Raw genomic sequence first — 18,297 nt, forward strand, 5'->3', positions numbered from 1 at the left:
CCTCCCTGCAGAGAGGGCTTGTGCTGGAGGTAAAGGCTAAACCAAAAAGCTCCTCTCTCCAGATGAGCTTGAACTTGAAACATGACCAAGAAAAGGTGTCATTGCTAACAGAAATGGGAGCCAAGAGGCCTGCTGAGAAAAAATAAACCATAGAGGCCTTGAGGTAGCGGGAAGAGAGGAGGGTGGGTTTGTTGTTAGCCGCAGAGGCCGAGAGAGTGGAATTAGTAGCCTGGCAGAGCCCAGAAGAGGCACAGAAGGTATGTGCTGTGGAGGGGCAATGAGAGAGAACCTGACCTTACACTTCCTAAACTAGAGTCCTGTTTGCCTGAGGCCAGTCTGCTCAGAAGTGTGACGCTGAGTGAGTGCTTATAAATGTGCCCAGGAGAAGCAATGAGCAGGGCCCTCGGTTCTACAGAAAGAGTCCTAACCTACTGTGGGTCAGAGAAGGCCTTTTGGGAAAGAAGGCTAAAGCTGAGCCCTGAACTCAAGGAGGAGGAGCCAGTGAAGGGGGAGGAAGTAGGTGGTGCATCCTATGCAGAAGGAACTGCATGTGCAAAGGCCCAGTGGTAGGAGAACCGCCCCCACTGGAGGAAGTGAAATGCATTCATGGCAGCCAAGAGCAGAGACTGAAAGGAACTTCAAGCATCCAAAATGATGGTGCTGGTTATTGGTTAGGTTCAGACATTTATACACTAGCACACTGTACCACATTCGCACCCATCAGCGTCACAGGGCTTTGGGTCAACCTGCTTCATGCTCACCAGCCTGCTAGTTTGATTTATGCTTCAATAAGAAGGCAAAAGGCATCCGACTAGCAGAGCTAATGTTTTTCCCTGCCCATGCCTCGGGTCTCTCGGCAGTTGCCAATACCTTAGGAACAAGCTGTAAAAATATTGTGAAGGACTCTTTCTGGTGTTTGTCCAAAATGTATTTTAAAAAAAGTGACTAAGAAGCAATTAGGATAATGGTGACACTACTGATCAATATTTTATATTAATGTAATTATTTTATGGTTTTTATAAAAATATGGGCACTTTTATAAAAATACAAGCTCATTAGAAAAATTCAAGCAATATAAAAAAGTACAAAGAAGAAAACAAACCATCCAACGTCCCACTATTGTGTTTCTATTTGGTAAACATCATCCTGGACATCTCTTTATGCACATATACTGTTAGAAGGATAGGTGGATAGCAATGATTTCATTTAAAATGATAATATAAGAACTTTTTTTCCTAATAAGAGCTATTTAATTTTGTTTGAATTTAACAGAAGAAAAAGCAGAGGTGAAACAAAATGACATTCTGAACTGCAGTTACAAGTTCCATACTTAAACACACAAAAGATTTAACCTACAGAAAAAAGTTATGAAAATTTAAGGGGTTAAGTATATGTTTTCATATTAATGCTCTATAATTACCACTTTACATTCCTTCTTCTGTACCTCTTTGTTACTTATATCATTTTTATTTTGTTAAGTGCCTAATATTTACGTTTCTGTCACAAGAAATAATCCATGTGCCCTCCACCAAGTTGTTTAGTCTTAAGACTACAATAATGTCTACAATGGTCTGAATGCTCACCAGTGTTTTGTTGCTGTTATTTTTTCAGCTATGGCTTTTCTATTCCTGGGTCTGTTGTTCCGATTTGAGTCATTTGGGTCAATTTCATCACAGGGTGACTTTTTTAAAGAAACCCTCATGGTTGTAATATTCCCTGAGTTCTTTCAGGTCAAGACTGCCTGCTTATTGCCTTCATTGGAATAATAAGCTAATATTTAGAAAACAATTTTATATTATTTTTATCTTTTTATGTTCTTTTTGATATTGTAATTTTAAATTGTAAATATTTTACATTATTTAAATAATTTTATTCTCCTTACAAGTTTGTAGACCTTCTTCCTATTTTATGGTAGGGCATGTCGACATGGAGAATTCTGACACTGACCTGGTCATCCAACATTTTACGTAACTTGCTTTTCCTGTCTAGGGTCTCAAGTACTGAAGCTTTAGACCAGAGTATACCTTTGCCATTCTATATGTGCTTTTCCAGGTTTGTGGCATGATCTTCTGACCAAAGTTTCAGTCCTTTCTTTTTGTCAGAAACATCTTCCTGGGTCATACTGTTGCATTTTTGTTCTGCTCAGTAGGCTGGACGGTTCTGCCTATCCTCCATGGCAATCATTTTTTCTCTTATTGTTTTGACCCCCTCCCTGGATTTATCTCATCATTCTTTTCCCATGCCATTCATTGATTTTCAGCTAGGTCTATTCTGTGTGTGTTTGTTTTCTGGTTCTAATGTATTGTGTTTTTGTTCTCAATTTCTTTTCTTGGCTCTATCTTTTAAAAATTCCATTCCACCTCACACCCATTAGGATATCTACTATCAACAACAAAAACAACAAAAAACCCAGAAGTACCAAGTGTTGATGAGCGTGTGGAGAAATTAGAACCCTTGGCACTGCAGGTGGGGGTGTAAAATGGTGCAGTTGCTATGGAAAACAGTAATGCAGTTCCTCCAAACTTTAAAAACAAAATTAGTATATGATCCAGCAATTCCATTTCTGGGTATATATCCAAAAGAATTGAAATCAGGGACTTGAAGAGATACTTGTACACCCATGTTCATAGCAACATTTTTCATGAGAGCCAAAAGGTTAAAGCAACCTGGGTGTCCATCAACAGATGAATGGATAAACAAAATGTGGTAAATACATACAATGGAATATTATACAGCCTTAAAAAGGAAGGAAATTCTGACATGTGCTACAATATGAATGAAGACATTATGCTGAGTGAAATAAGCCAGTTGCAAAAAGACAAATGCTCTCTGATTCTATTCATATAAGGTACTTAGAGGAGTTAAATTCATGGAGACAGAAAGTAGAATGGTGGTTGTCAGGGACTGGGGGAGGGAGGAATGGGGAATTATTGTGAAATGGCTATACAGTTTCAGTTTTGTAAGATGAAAAGAGTTCTGGTGATTGATTGCAAAACAATGTGCATGTACTTAACATCACTGAACTGCACATTTTAAAAGGATTACAATGATAAATTTTATATTATGTATATTTTACCACAATTAAAAATAAAAATTAAAAAGAATCCCATTGTTAGTTTTTCATAACTATATTTTGAGTTTTTATTTCTACTGAATTGACACTGAGCTCTTCTACAGCTAAAACACTCATGAGGTTAAGTTTTTTAGGATTGGGTTTCCTTTCAGATCAAATTAGTTGCATGTTTATTTTTGCAATCTGTGTTCCTTTCTTTCATCCTTCCACCGTAGCATTTCACAGAGTTGACATGAGACTCATTTGTCATCTCGCTCATACTTACATAACATAAGCATCTCTGTCCGGGACTGCTCTTTGCTCTCTTATAGCAAGTTGATGTATCTTTTGACACTACGCTCACTTTGTAGGAGACCAGTTGTCTTTCTCTTTCTGAGCTACCATTTGAGGCTGGCTGCTGCTTTGTGTGTACTTTTCTGCCATGGAGGAGAGGTAGGACTCACTGGGCCTGGGCCTGCTGAGGGCTCTGTCCTCTTTTGGAAGCCAGTTCAATGTCTTAGGCCAGATCCTACTCTGCCTACCCCGGGCACACTCACTCCTATGGCCTCTTCCCTGTAACTCTGCACAGAGACTGGAGGTGGCCTACCCTGGGGTACCTTCCTGCCTCTGCTCCGGGTTTCCTGGACATTTACCAAGGCTATCTACTCACCTCCTCAACTGACTTCTTCCCATATTGATCTGCATTAGGAAGAGCCGGCAGGAATCTTCCCCCTCACCTTCTTTCCCTAGTACTGCTTTATTATTTATTTATTTATTTATTTATTTATTTATTTATTTATTTATTTATTTTATTTTTTTTTTTTTTTGAGACAGAGTCTCACTTTGTTGCCCAGGCTAGAGTGAGTGCCGTGGCGTCAGCCTAGCTCACAGCAACCTCAAACTCCTGGGCTTGAGTGATCCTTCTGCCTCAGCCTCCCGAGTAGCTGGGACTACAGGCATGCGCCACCATGCCCGGCTAATTTTTTATATATATCAGCTGGCCAATTAATTTCTTTCTATTTATAGTAGAGACGGGGTCTCGCTCTTGCTCAGGCTGGTTTTGAACTCCTGACCTTGAGCAATCCGCCCGCCTCGGCCTCCCAAGAGCTAGGATTACAGGCGTGAGCCACAGCGCCCGGCCTATTTATTTATTTTTGAGACAGAATCTCGCTTTGTTGCCCAGGCTAGAGTGAGTGCCGTGGCGTCAGCCTAGCTCACAGCAACCTCAATTTCCTGGGCTCAAGCAATCCTCCTGCCTCAGCCTCCCGAGTAGCTGGGACTACAGGCATGCGCCACCATGCCCGGCTAATTTTTTCTATATATATTTTAGTTGGTCAATTAATTTCTTTCTATTTATAGTAGAGATAGGGTCTCGTTCTTGCTCAGGCTGGTTTCGAACTGCTGACCTTGAGCAATCCTCCTGCCTCGGCCTCCCAGAGTGCTAGGATTACAGGCGTGAGCCACTGCGCCCGGCCCCTAGTACTGCTTTAAAGAGCATGGGGTGGGCTGTTTCCTTCCTTGCCTGCCACTTTTCAAAGTGCCCGGCTTAAAGTTATAACCTTTTATTTTGTTGTTATTTGTTTTATTTGCTGGTGGTGAATTGGGGCTAGGTTTGTTTTTGTCTTTAACTGTTTTTTGGTTCGGTTCCCTGGGTGTCGAGGGGGAGGGCGTCTGTGTTTCCGCTGCACTGTGTCACCGTGCTCTCTCACTCCCGGCCAGCTACGAATGCAACGTATGCTCTGAGCCAATGATCTGGAAGTAAGGACAGAGTTTGCTGATTCTTCCATACTCCACACTTTAGGGTCACCTACCCCTTGTGAATAAGAGCCACATAACTGGGAGACAGCCAGCAGTGTGTGGACACAGGCTGGAGCAAAGATAACTGGCACATAAACACCACCCGCCAAGCAGATCAAGCCCTTCCAACTGGACATCTTTACACACACAGAGAGGCAATCACAGCTGTTTGTGCCGTCTGACCTCTATCTGGGAAAGTATCCTCAAGAGGCCCTTTCGGCTCATGAATTCTGCCAAATACAAGGTTACTTAAAAATAAGAGTCCCAAGGCTTTAGTGTCAACTCTCAAGGATATACTACACAAAATCAGGTCAAGCTATAAATTAATCCACTGTGACCACCTGGCCACTGTGTCCCAAAGCTAGCATGCATACCACTAGAGATGTGCAAGATATCAGGTGGCCCGTGGATGCACATTCTGTATTACGACAGTCATGTATCTATTTTCATATGATTAGAACAGTATAAATAGTATTTCAAACCCATGATTACAAGGATCAAGATAATGTAAATAAGAAGTAAATTAAAAAGCAGATACAGAATGACAAAAGGTAAATAAAAAAGTCAGTTAAAAATAAAAAGTAAATTTGAAGAAAAGCATTAAACTAATGATATGGGTGGTACATATTAATAGATATGGAAAAATTGCACAGGTGGAGCCCAGATGACTGAGGCTTGGGAAGTCCAGTGTTTTTCCACAAGTGCACCCCTGGCATTCCAGACAGACAGTGTGCTGAGCAGCACATGGTAGGGCCCTCAGCATCCCTGGCTTATGCCTACAAATTGCCAGTAACATCCCCCACCCATCACGAATACAGATGATCATGTCCCCTGGGGTGAGGCAGTACTGGTTATGGCCCACCACACATTGTGGCATGAGAGTGGCCATTTTAGTTTTAAAAACCCTAAACAGGAATATGTTTTATACAGGCAAAATGTTCTCTCTTATATAGATACCTAAATCTTTGATGCAATCTTTTAATCCTATACTCAGTGAAGTTAAAACTCACCTGTTCCCAAAAAAGCAATATACACTGACAAATCCATCTACCACAACAAAGGCAGGGATCCACTTAAAGGGATGGGGTGACCCCTCCTCCCACTCTTTAACCCCCCCCCAACTTATTCTCTCACCCCTTTATTCTCCCTGTGTGGTCATTACATGAGTGAAAACAACACAGTGTCTCCGCATTTATCTCCTCCTCCCTCCCCCATACCTATTGACAGTTGTTCTGGCCTCAAACCTAAAAGTCTCCTTTCCAATTGCTATTGCACTTAGAGTCTGGGCTAAATGTTTCACATATAAACGACAATGCTGTTGCCCAAGCTCCTTATGGGCAGGGACAGTGTCTTGTACTCCCGTGACCTCCTCCCCTAGGTTTTATCCACTTGCCAAGCACAAGAGGAAACTTGATGTGCACTTTTTCAGTAGCTGATCATCATCTTAAAGCAAAAAGGCCCTCCAAGTGAAATTTCCGACTCGCCATCTCCACTAGCTGTGTGTTTCTGACTTTATTTGTTCCATAAGAAAGGCCGTCTCTTCCAACAAATCTCAGTGCAGACCACACTCCCCATCTACTATGGGCTGGATCTGGCTTCTCAGAGTGAACGAAAGTCTGTCTGGTCAGCCTCTCCCTTTCCCCCTGCATTCTGTGACATGTGGCCATCTTACAAGTGGCCTGAGAAGAGGAACTACACAGGGTCCAAAGGCACAGCTCAGAGACCGAAGACCAAGGACTAAAGAAGAGGTGAAGCAGACACTTCAATAGCTGCTAGGAGAGTAAGACAAATCCCTGGTCGTGGGGCCAGAATAAAAGAAAGGTTTTTACTGTAAGACTCCTTTTTAAACTTTTAAACTTGGGACATGACTGGAGATGTTGTAAGCAGATATGAGTTCTTTACGACAGTGACTCAGTTGGACTATACGCATGCTCCGGAGGGTCTGGTAATATACCAGTCACCCCAGCTCACTGGTGCAGTGAGTCACTGTTACTGATGGAAGTGTCATATGCTTCAGGTGTGCTGGAATAGAAAAAAAGTAGAGCTAAGTGACTATCCCATTCTAGAGCAGTGCTTTTTAAGAGCTAAAGGCTAACCCCTGTTGACAGGACATTTAAGGACTCTCTGCTCACATCAAATCCACCAATGTTCCAATGACCAAAGCAAGACATGTGGCTACATCCAACACCAATAGGACAGGGAATTAAATTTTCCCACAGGGTTAGAGGAGTGCAAATTTACTGAGCGATGATCTCTAAACACTCACAAATGCTGGAAATTGGTGTAAAAAAAAAAAAACTTGAATAGACCAAAGTATTATATACATTGAAAAAGCAAACAAAGCCCTCCCCTGCCAGAGAGCCCTAGATCCAGATGGTTTTACAAGTGAGCTCTATCAAATGTTCATGGACCATTTAATTGCCTATCTTATATAAATTGTTATAGAAAATAAAAAAGAACAAAAGCTAGCTATTACACATTTTAAAAATCTAGATAAAGTGATACATTACTGGGAATACATAAAATGCCAAAATTGAGAAGAGGATCAAGATGGCGGACGAGAAACACCGCCAGACAGAGTGTCTCTGCAGAAAAGACAGATTCTAGCAGAAATTAGAAAAAAGAAGCAAGAAGGCGAGCATACAGCAGACGAGGGCTGGAAGGAGGGGTACCTGAGACGCCGGGAGACTCCACGGGAGGAGGCTTCGGAGCAGAACTGGAAGCTGAGACCGCCGGAGCAGCCCGGAGACCAGCGGGAAGGGTAGGTGGATAAATCACCTTTCCCCTCCCCTGCATTTGGGACTGCTGGTGGGCTCCCCAGCGGGTGGAGAGACCTGCAGACACCAGCCCAGAGACAGCTGCTGCCAGCTACCGGTGAGCCTGTAGCGGACATGGCACCAGACTCCCAAATCCCTGTGCACCTCCTTGTGCACAGACCCGAGCCGCACGGCAGGCGCCATATTGCCTCCTCCTCCCCTCCACCGACCCTACCTGTGGCTGCCCACAGAGACAATATAGCCACCAGCCGGAGGCACCTCCATGGAACGGGACCTTCCCTTTTGGGATCCTACAGCTGACTAAGGGGAACTCAGACTGTGAGCTCCCTACCCGCCAGCCCTCCCAGGTGCTGCTGGCACGGTGTTCCCAGGAGAACGGTGCTGACTCAGAGGCTGAGAGACATAGACCCAGCTTGGGCTCCCTGTGGGTGAATTGGGACCAGAACCCCTCTCCCTGGTGGGGATACAGTTTGAACTCTGGGACCCAGAGGTCGGACCTGCAGACCAGATCCCCTGCACCGAGGGCTAACATTACCCGGGGCACAGAAGGGATATACGTGAACAGCCTTCTGAGGTGTGTGTGCCTCCAGGGGCAGATCAGCATCCTAGAGGGCAACCCTCCCACCAAAGGGAGGCCGTGCGCCCAGCCCAGGCAGCGTTTCTGTGCAGGGAACCTCCCCGCCGGCATCACAATCCGAGGAGGCCTGGTGACGTGTGGTCTGGACTGCTGGCAGAGGCCCAGGAGTAGCTGCGGAGTTGGGGAGGGTGGAAAGAAGCGAGGCCTGCTGCAGACTGCGGGTCTCAGACAGCCCCACCCCCACAAGCAGACTTTCTGGCTGAGCGGGACCATTCCAGCCCCGCCCTGACAGCTTTTCCTGGAAGCTAAGAACAGAACTTTGACCCCTGCTAATGACATTGGTGGTGCCTGAGGGCAGGCTTACCCAACCCAGCTCCACCCAGAACAAGAGCTGATAACAGGACACAAAAACAACAGCATAGCCTGTTCCTCCAAGCAAGCGCCACCTACTGACAGGGATGGCATCCTGCACAGCCTTATCACGGCACCCACTGACTCATTATACAGGGAGTGGTCCAATTCTCACCCACAGATACCACCTAACGGCTTAGAAACTAAACAAGGTGTGTGAATACCCAAACAAAAACCTAAAGGAAAGAAACAACAACTGATCGACATGGGAAGAAATCAGCGAAGGAACTCAGGAAATATGAAGAACTAAACGGAAAACACACCCCCAAAGAGGAGCACCAGCTCCCTAGAAACGGGCACCAACCCAAATCAGGCAACCAAAATGACAGAAGAGGAATTCCGTATGTGGATCATAAGAACACTCACCGAGCTGCAACAACAACTCAATAACCAACACAAAGAAACCACAAAAAGCCTCCAGGATCTGGAAAAGGAATGAACACAATGAAGAAAAGTTTAACCGAACTCCTGGAAATGAAGAATCAATTCAAGGAACTACAAAATACAGTGGAAAGTCTCAAGAACAGGGTAGATCAAACAGAAGAAAGAATCTCAGAGCTTGAAGATAACACCCTCCAACTAAATAAAACCATCACAGAGATAGAGCAGAGAAACAAGAGAAAAGAGCAAAGCCTATAAGAGACGTGGGATTATGTGAAGAAACCTAATGTGAGGGTCATAGGGTTACCAGAAGGGGAAGAAGACAACACCCAAGGGTTGGACAAGCTATTTGAAGATATAATAGAGGAAAATTTCCCAGGCCTTGCTCAAAATCTCGATATACAAGTTCAAGAAGCTCAGAGGACCCCTGGGAGATTCAATGCAAACAGGAAGACGTCACGACATGCAGTCATCAGACTGACCAAAATATCAACTAAAGAGGCCCTTCTAAGAGCTGTAAGACGAAAGAAGCAAGTCACATACAAGAGAAAGCCAATTCGAATAACACCAGACTTCTCTAATGAGACTTTACAAGCAAGGAGAGACTGGGGCCCCATTCTCACTCTTCTGAAACAAAACAATGCCCAGCCTAGAATCTTCTTCCCTGCAAAACTAAGCTTCATATATGAAGGAGAAATAAAGACATTCTCAGACAAGCAAAGTGTCAGAGAATTCACCAAGGCAAGACCAGCCCTACAAGAAGTACTCAAAACAGTGCTACGCACGGAAGACCATAATAAAAACTCACGAATATAAAAACAACCAAAACCCAAAGATTAAAGCCCAGATAATACAATGGCTCAAGAGAGAAATCAAAGCAACAACATCCAACCCAACAGAATGAACAGTAATCTACCTTACCTCTCAGTTCTCTCAATAAATGTGAATGGCTTAAACTCTCCACTCAAGAGACATAGGCTGGCTGAATGGATAAGAAAATACAGGCCAAGTCTATGCTGTCTTCAGGAAACACATCTAACCTGCAAGGATGCATATAGACTAAAAGTAAAAGGGTGGAGATTAGTATTCCAGGCAAGTGGAAGCCAAAAGAAGGCTGGCGTGGCAGTTCTAATTTCAGACGATTTAGTTTTTAAACCAACAAAAGTAGTGAAAGACAAAGAGGGTCATTATATAATGGTGAAGGACACACTTCAACAAGAAGAGATAACAATTTTAAATATATATGCACCCAACTTAGGTGTACCCAGTTTCATAAAGCAAACCTTACTGGATCTAAGCAAAAGGATTAATAGCAACTCCATAATCACCGGAGATTTCAACACCCTACTGACGGCACAAGACAGATCCTCCAAACAGAAAATTAATAAAGAAATAATGGACTTAAACAAAACCCTGGAACAACTGGGTCTGACTGACAACTACAGGACATTCTACCCAAAATCCACTGAATATACGTTCTTCTCATCAGCTCATGGGACATTCTCTAAGATTGACCATATCCTAGAGATTTACACAAAGTAAATCTCAAGAAATTTAAAAAAATAGAAATCATACCATGTACCTTCTCAGATCTCAGTGGAATAAAAGTAGAAATCAACCCTAACAGAAACTCACATTTCTACACAAAAACGTGGAAATTAAACAACCTCCTACTAAATGATTACTTCATAAATGAAGAAACCAAGATGGAAATAAAAAAATTCTATACTCCTACACTGCTGGTGGGACTTCAAATTAGTTCAACCTCTGTGGAAAGCAATATGGAGATACCTTAAAGTGATACAAGTGAATCTACCATTTGATTCAGCAATCCCATTGCTGGGCATCTACCCAAAAGATCCAATGACACTCTACAAAAAAGACACCTGCACTCGAATGTTTATAGCAGCACAATTCATAATTGCAAGGCTGTGGAAACAGCCCAAGTGTCCATCAATCCAAGAATGGATTAATAAAATGTGGTATATGTATACCATGGAGTACTATTCAGCTCTAAGAAACAATGGTGATATAGCACATCTCATATTTTCCTGGTTAGAGCTTGAACCCATACTATTAAGTGAAGTTTCCCAAGAATGGAAAAACAAGCACCACATATACTCATCAGCAAATTGGTATTAACTGAACAGCACCTAAGTGGTCACATAGGTACTGCAGTAATAGGGTATTGGGCAGGGGGGAGGGGGCAGGGGGGCGGGTATATACATACATAATGAGTGAGATGTGCACCATCTGTGAGATGGTCATGCTGGAGACTCAGACTTATGGGGGGAGGGGGGAAAGGACATTTATTGAAACCTTAAAATCTGTACCCCCATAATATGCCAAAATTAAAAAAATAAAATAAAATAAATAAATAAATAAATAAAATGCCAAAATTGATACAGGAAAAAATAAAAAAACTTGAATAGACCAAGAATTATATACATTGAAATAGCAAACAAAGCCCTTCCTTGTGAAAGAGCCCTAGGCCCAGATGGTTTTATGGGTAAGCTCTATCAAACTTTCATGGAACACTTAATTTCCTATCTTATGTAAGTTGTTCCAGAAAATAGAAAAAGAACAAGCTACCTACCTGATTTCATTAGGTTATTGAACTTTTTATGATAGAAAAAGAAAAAAAAAGAAAACTTACAGGTTTATTTCAGTCATGATTTTAGAAGCAAAAATCCTAAATAAGGGTCAGGCACAGTGGCTCACATTGTAATCCCAGTACTTTGGGAAGCTGAGGCAGGAGCATCACTTGAGGCCAGGAGTTTGAAACCAACCTGGGTGAGATCCTATCTCAATAAACACTTTTTAAAATCTTAAATACAATATTAACTAATTGCATTTAAAAATCTATTTAAAATAATATATCATGAACAAGTAGAATTTATCCCAGGTTTGCAATAATTTTCAACATCATAAAATCTATCAATTAATTCAACATGTCAATAGTCTAAAGAGGAAAGTCATTATTATCTTAATAGATGCAATAAAAAGGCATTTGATACAGTTTGACACATATCTATGATTTTTTTTTTAAGCCAGTCAAATTTAGCAGTGGGGGGTTGTATACCAACCATATCTATGATTTTAAAAAATATTTTATTAAAAATTCAGAATATGGGGAACTTTCTTAACTTGGTAAAGATTATAAAAGCCTTCCATAAGCATTTGATTTAATGAAGAACCTTTAAATGTATTCCCTTTAAGAACGAGAACAAGATAAGGATGGCCACTATCTCTGTTACTGTGGAATACAATATTGGTGGTCCTGACCAATGCTATAAAGAAAGATAAAGAAATTAGGTATAAGCATTTGAAGGGAAAAGATAAAACTATCATTATTTTCAGATAATATGATATAATATGTAGAAAAAACTCAGGATTAACAGACAATCCATTACAATAAAAGGATTAAGCAAAACTGCTGGATACAAAATCAACTTAAAACAAAAAGTAACAAAATAGCATTTCAATATTCCAGTAATAATCAAAGCCAAAATATAATAACAAAATAAAATAAGCAATGAGAAGTATAAAGGATCTAGGAATTAATTTAGTAGAGACCACATAAGACCTCTATGGGGAGAATTTTAAGATTTTATTAAAAGACATAAAACAAGAGCTGAATAAAAGCAGAGTCATGCATATACTATGACATTATTATAACATAAAGATAACAATTTCTGCAATGACAATTAAAATTCCCTAATGGGAAAAGTAGAGGCTTTCCCCAAACTGGGGACAACTAGCTAATCATATACAGGAAAAGAAAACTGAACTTTGATGTTACACCATAAACAGTGACAGATTCAATGAGAATAAAGGCCTGAACATAAAAAGTAAAACTATAAAGTTAGTGGAACATCATGTAAGAATATCTTTAAGACCTTTGGTGGGAAATGATTTTTAAATTAATCCCCCAAAGACGAATTTTTTTTACATCCAAATTAAAGATTTCTGCTTAACAAAGGAGACTGTGATACAAGCTGACAGAGCAGAATGGGAAAAAATACTTGTTAATGTCTAAAACCAATAAAGGAATACTATCTAGACTGTATAAAGTACTCCTAAAAACCAATAGCAAAGATAAGAACCTCCATAGGAAAAATAGCAAAGGTGATTCAAATTAGAGGAAACACAAAGCAAGCATATGAAGAGATGCTTAAATGCAGAAGTTTAAGAAATAAAGATGGAAATAACAATGATAAATGACTTTATATGCATAGAAATTCTAGAAAATACCAAGTTTTGGCTGGGATGCATTGTAGGGAACTTTCTGCACTGCTGGTAGGAACAAAGACTGGGTGATCATTCCGGACATTTTCTAGGATATACCAGAAAGATTTTCACACAGACTCACAAGGGGTCACGGAAGAGGTTGTTTATATGAGGTAACGTTGTTGCAATAAAGCAGTTGGAAGCAACCTGCGAGCTCATTACTGCTGGATGAGAAACAAATACGAAGCAGCACACAGGGAATACTGGCAGAGTCAGAAAGAACGGATGAAATGTAGTGCAGAGCAAAATATTTAAGGAAACGAATGATATCTACAAAAATGCAAACTAAAAATATATGTTCAAAACACCACTTACAAAAATGCACACACACAAAAAGAATACATATCAAAATAGTTATCTATGGGATGGAGGGAAATGGGAGTGGGAATGAAAGTGAATAAATGAATGAAAAAGAAGCTTTGCAATGGCCAATGAAGTATGCCGTAAATCGATAAGCATAAAGAAAGAAAGAGAAAGAGAAGGAAGGCAGGAAGGGAGGCAAGGAGGGAAGGTCAAAACTACGCTGTCAACCCAGCTGTCTCGGACACTCCTTGGGCTGTGGAATCGCAGTGGCTGGCGTGGGTGGGGTGGTGGAGGTTGGGGTGTGGTGGGGGTTCCAGGCTGGCAGAGTTAACCTGGCTGGCCACCTCCCAGGACTGGCCCCTGAGTGCAATGGCTCTGCAGAAAAATCTCTTTGGCTGACGGACTGGCTGCCTGCAAAGGAAAGAAAAGCACCTCAAAAAGAAACCTGAGTAGAACCCCTTGTTCTGATACATAATCACAGAGAACAATCTAGCCCTCACAGAGAGGTGGAGAAATCACCTGTTTGGTCTTTCTAAAACCAATTTCCAGGAAGATGAAGTGACAGCCTACTCTGAAGAACAAAGCCATGTTGCAAAATACAAATAAATCCTACTTACTGTAAAGGACGATTCAATTTGACTATCAAGTCTGTGGCGGGTCAATAATAAAACCATTAGCAATAATTGAGTTGTCACTGAATTAAGAGGCATGGGGTAGGGTGGACACAGCTCTGGGCTAAGAATTAGCAGGCCTGGGTACTGTCTAAATTTGAATGTGCCACGAGCTAGCCATATAGAGATAAGTCATTTAGCCTCTCTTAGACTGTTCTCCCATTTATAAAAGGTAAAACCAGATGACTTCCAAGATCTCATTTTGATATAGTATGTTATCTCTTTTAGAAGCAATTTTGCTATTTTTCAACAGCTCTTATGATTTTTGACTTGCCATTAAATCAAATAATTTATTATTGTATCATTTTCCCTACGTTTTCTAAAATAGAAACAAGCCTCTTGGGAATGGTTTTTGCTTATTTGTTTTTACTTTTTAAAGATCAAACATGGACATTTATACTTCCATAGGAAGAAGACAATGAAATTTGGCACAGTAAATTTTTTCCAAACAGTAAAAAATGAAAAAACTTTAGAAGTTCATGTTACAGCTTGCTGGGCCATTCATTTCTCTCACACGTCAGCAAGGACCAGACATAGCTTCATCAATTTGTCATTTGTCCTGTTCCTTAAACACACCAGCTGTGAACCACAGTGCCCTGCACTAGCTGTTCCCTTTCCCTGGGACACTACTCCACTAATCCCCATCATTAACTGTGACCTCTCAATGCAGCCACCCCGACTGCCCTATTCATAGTCACAGCTCCTGTTCCACTCTGCGATTGCCTTTGTCCACATATCATTTTGTAACATATAATTCATAGTTGTACTCTATCTATTGCTGCTGTCTGTGCCCCACGCCCATACCCTCATGCCTGCTAGAAAGAATGCAAGCTCCTCACAGGCAGGGGGGCTGTGCCCATTTTGCTCAGCGACGTATTACCCGGACCTAGAATAGTGCCTTTGCACACAGTGCAACTATGTTAATTCATAAATGAATGAATGCAAAGGAATGATTCATTACAATGACAACATATTCACTTAGGTCTGCTCTCTATAGCTAGTGTTACCAAGTGCTTCTACTTTTAGTTTACTTCGCACTTAAAATTAAAGAAATTACATTGCGTAATCTGGGAATGAATAGAAAATCAAAAAGAAGGTGACTCTGTAATGGTGAAATATTGTCAACTTTAGTGGTAGTCTGTTTCCTTTCTACACTGACTGGGCCACAGTGAACTCCCCCCTCCCACATCCATATTTAATTTGAAAAAAGAAAGACCCAAAGACGGCTTCTGGGTGAACACCACAGAGTATGGCCTGATCCCAGAGTCTCCTTCCGCCAGGACCGAAGGAAATGAACAAAAGATAATAAAAAAGAAGCCATCTAAAGAGATGGCAGAACACCTTCCAATTCCTACCTCCTTGAAGCTGTATCAATTATTCAACGAAACTCAATTCATAGAGAGTCATACTAATATCTCCAAATCTGAGGAAGAAGAGAGTAAGTGGGTTTTCTTATCATGTTTCCTCTTCAGATCTCAGCAGGGAGATGGTAACTGCTGCACAAACGGATGGGGAGGTGAGAAACGGAGACAACGAGGACTGACTGTCCCTGCAGAATGAGAAGACATTTTGTACGGTCGCAGGAGGGGCCGCAGAGCACAGCCTTACAGCACGGCCTACACAGAAACAGCTCAGCTGGGCTCAGGGCCCACCTCACTTCTCTGCTCACACGTGCCTGCAGGTTAAAGAACAGTGGACAGAACAGGAAAGCCCGGTCCTCCAGGGGAGCACACCGGGGTGTGGGAAGAGGGTGTCAAGGAGAAATCATCTCACTGGATCTGAGCACCAGAAGCTAGACACAGTTGCCCAAACATAAGCAAGGTGGAATGAAATGACATGGCAGTTGAGGAACATACTATAGCAACTGATGATTTAAAAAGGGAACATTATGTGGAAGAAAACTGGCCAACACCAAAAATCCACAATCTCCAGGGAATAAGAGAAAATAGTTTGTGTCATAGAACTACTTAATAAGAACATAATAGAAACAGGAATACGAGGCTGTCTGTAAAGTATCCAGCCATTGTTAATGTGTTTTTCATACTACATGGCTGGATACTTTCTGGGACAGCCTTCATATAGTAAAACTAGAACAGGGGTCCTTAAAATTTTTAAACAGGGGGCCAGTTCACTGTCCCTCAGACCGTTGGAGGGCCGTTGGAGAGTACAGCACACACTCCACACATGCACACTGTGGGCCTGGGACAAGTCGGCTGCTAAGCAGGACAGGCAGCCGTAGCAAAAACACCTGGCGGGCTGGATAAATGTCCTCGGCAGGCCACATGTGGCCCATGGGCCGTAGTTTGAGGACGCCTGAACTAAAGCTTAACAATGAGATAATCAAATAAAAAAATGAAATTAAAAAAATAAGCCAGCCATACCAAAATAATAAATTGAGAACCAAAACAGCATGATCATGAAACTAATTAATAAATTAGGAACACCAAGAAATAGAATTAACATGATTCAGAATTATTTATATTCTAGAAAGTCTTGAGGTAATCAGAGATAAAAGGCAGAACTTATAGAGAAAAATGATAGATATGGAGGAGAAAAAAATAATCCATTAAAAGGTTAATGATCATCCCTGAAGTAGAACACCTAGCCCAAAGTATTCAAAGACCTAATACAAGAAAATATCCCTAAAATGAGTAAGCAATAGAACCTTTAAGTCAAACAAGCATACTCTGTTTTTTGGTAAAATGGATAAGGAACAATCAACTGTGAGACATACTTTGGTTAAATGACTGAATTCCAGTTTCTTGAAGCAGAAAAAGCAAGCTGCCCACAAGGAGGGGGAAAGCCACAGGCAGAAGATCAGTATTGGGCACTGAATTCATTTAAAACTCACAATAATTTATATAAAACTAATTTTAAAGAACTGAACAGAACATAATGTTATATACCTTAACTATTTGAAAAATATAACTAGTCAAAATTAAAGCTAGATTATAGAATAGAATGTAAATATTATATACCTTGACTGCATGAAAATAGCCAGGTAACTAACCAAAATGTACAAGAGGAGAAAGGAAAGAGAGTGAGAGTGCTTATGACCTCATTCATCATGGCAGGGAGGAAGTTAATACTGCCCAGCATGGAAATGATGGTGTCAGGATAAGCTAAGCTATGTTTTAACTGTGGTTAAAAACAAGCCCTAAAGCTCAGTGACCTAACTGATCAAGAGTTCACTTCTGATCACATTCCCTTCACTGTAGGCCCACGTGGCTCTGCAGGGCTGTGCCCTCCCCGTGCTGGCTCTGCACACTGTGAGGCATTGATCTTACGCCCCTGCACAGTGACACGAGCACCCGTGCTCACCAAAGCAGGAGAAGCAAGGGTGAGAGACTGCAGACCTGGCAATTAAATACATGCATCCGTCAGTGACACTGGTCATCTCTGCTCACCTTGTGTGGCTAAAGCAAATCACAAGGCCACACCTAACTGGAAGGGAATGAGGTAGTACTATTCTCCTCTACCCCAGAAGGGGAAGAAAACTGGGTGAACAGCAACAATGTCTATCACAGAAACTTATAATTGGGAAAAAACACAAAATGAAAACCAGCAAGTTGTTCATCACCTCTTTTCTTAATCTTAGAAGGAAAAAAATAACATTTCTTACTCTGAAAAAAATGTTTATTCAGAGTTTAGTAATTCCTTAATTCTCACTTAGTTTGTTTTTCTCCAGTTAAAATTCAAGTAAAATTAAGTATAATGGTTTTTAAATTTAAAACTTAGCATGTAGCATATGATCCTACTTTCATGAAAGATACCTGTCTCTCCATCCATCCATCTATCCATCCATCCATCATCCATCCATCCATCCATCCATCCATCATCCATCCATCCATCCATCCATCCATCATCCATCCATCCATCCATCCATTTTCCCATCTGGAAACATGCTTAGAGAAATGTCAAACACTATATTTACTTAATATTAATGAGGGTTATTTCTGAATGATAGAATTTATGATTTTATTCTTTTTACTTTTCTGCATTCTTTGGATTCCTTACAATGAGCATGTGTCATTCTTA

The 18,297-nt window shown here is 41.2% G+C and overlaps 1 protein-coding gene across 1 annotated transcript in view; it reads right to left on the reverse strand.

Annotated features, from left to right (window-relative positions):
• CRADD (CARD and death domain containing adaptor protein) overlaps positions 1-18,297 on the reverse strand; it is a 156,706-nt gene that overhangs the window by 1,237 nt on the left and 137,172 nt on the right. The gene's annotated exons all lie outside the window — the stretch shown is intronic.

This window comes from Microcebus murinus, chromosome 10 (assembly GCF_040939455.1).
Source record: "Microcebus murinus isolate Inina chromosome 10, M.murinus_Inina_mat1.0, whole genome shotgun sequence".
Lineage (NCBI taxonomy): Eukaryota > Metazoa > Chordata > Mammalia > Primates > Cheirogaleidae > Microcebus > Microcebus murinus.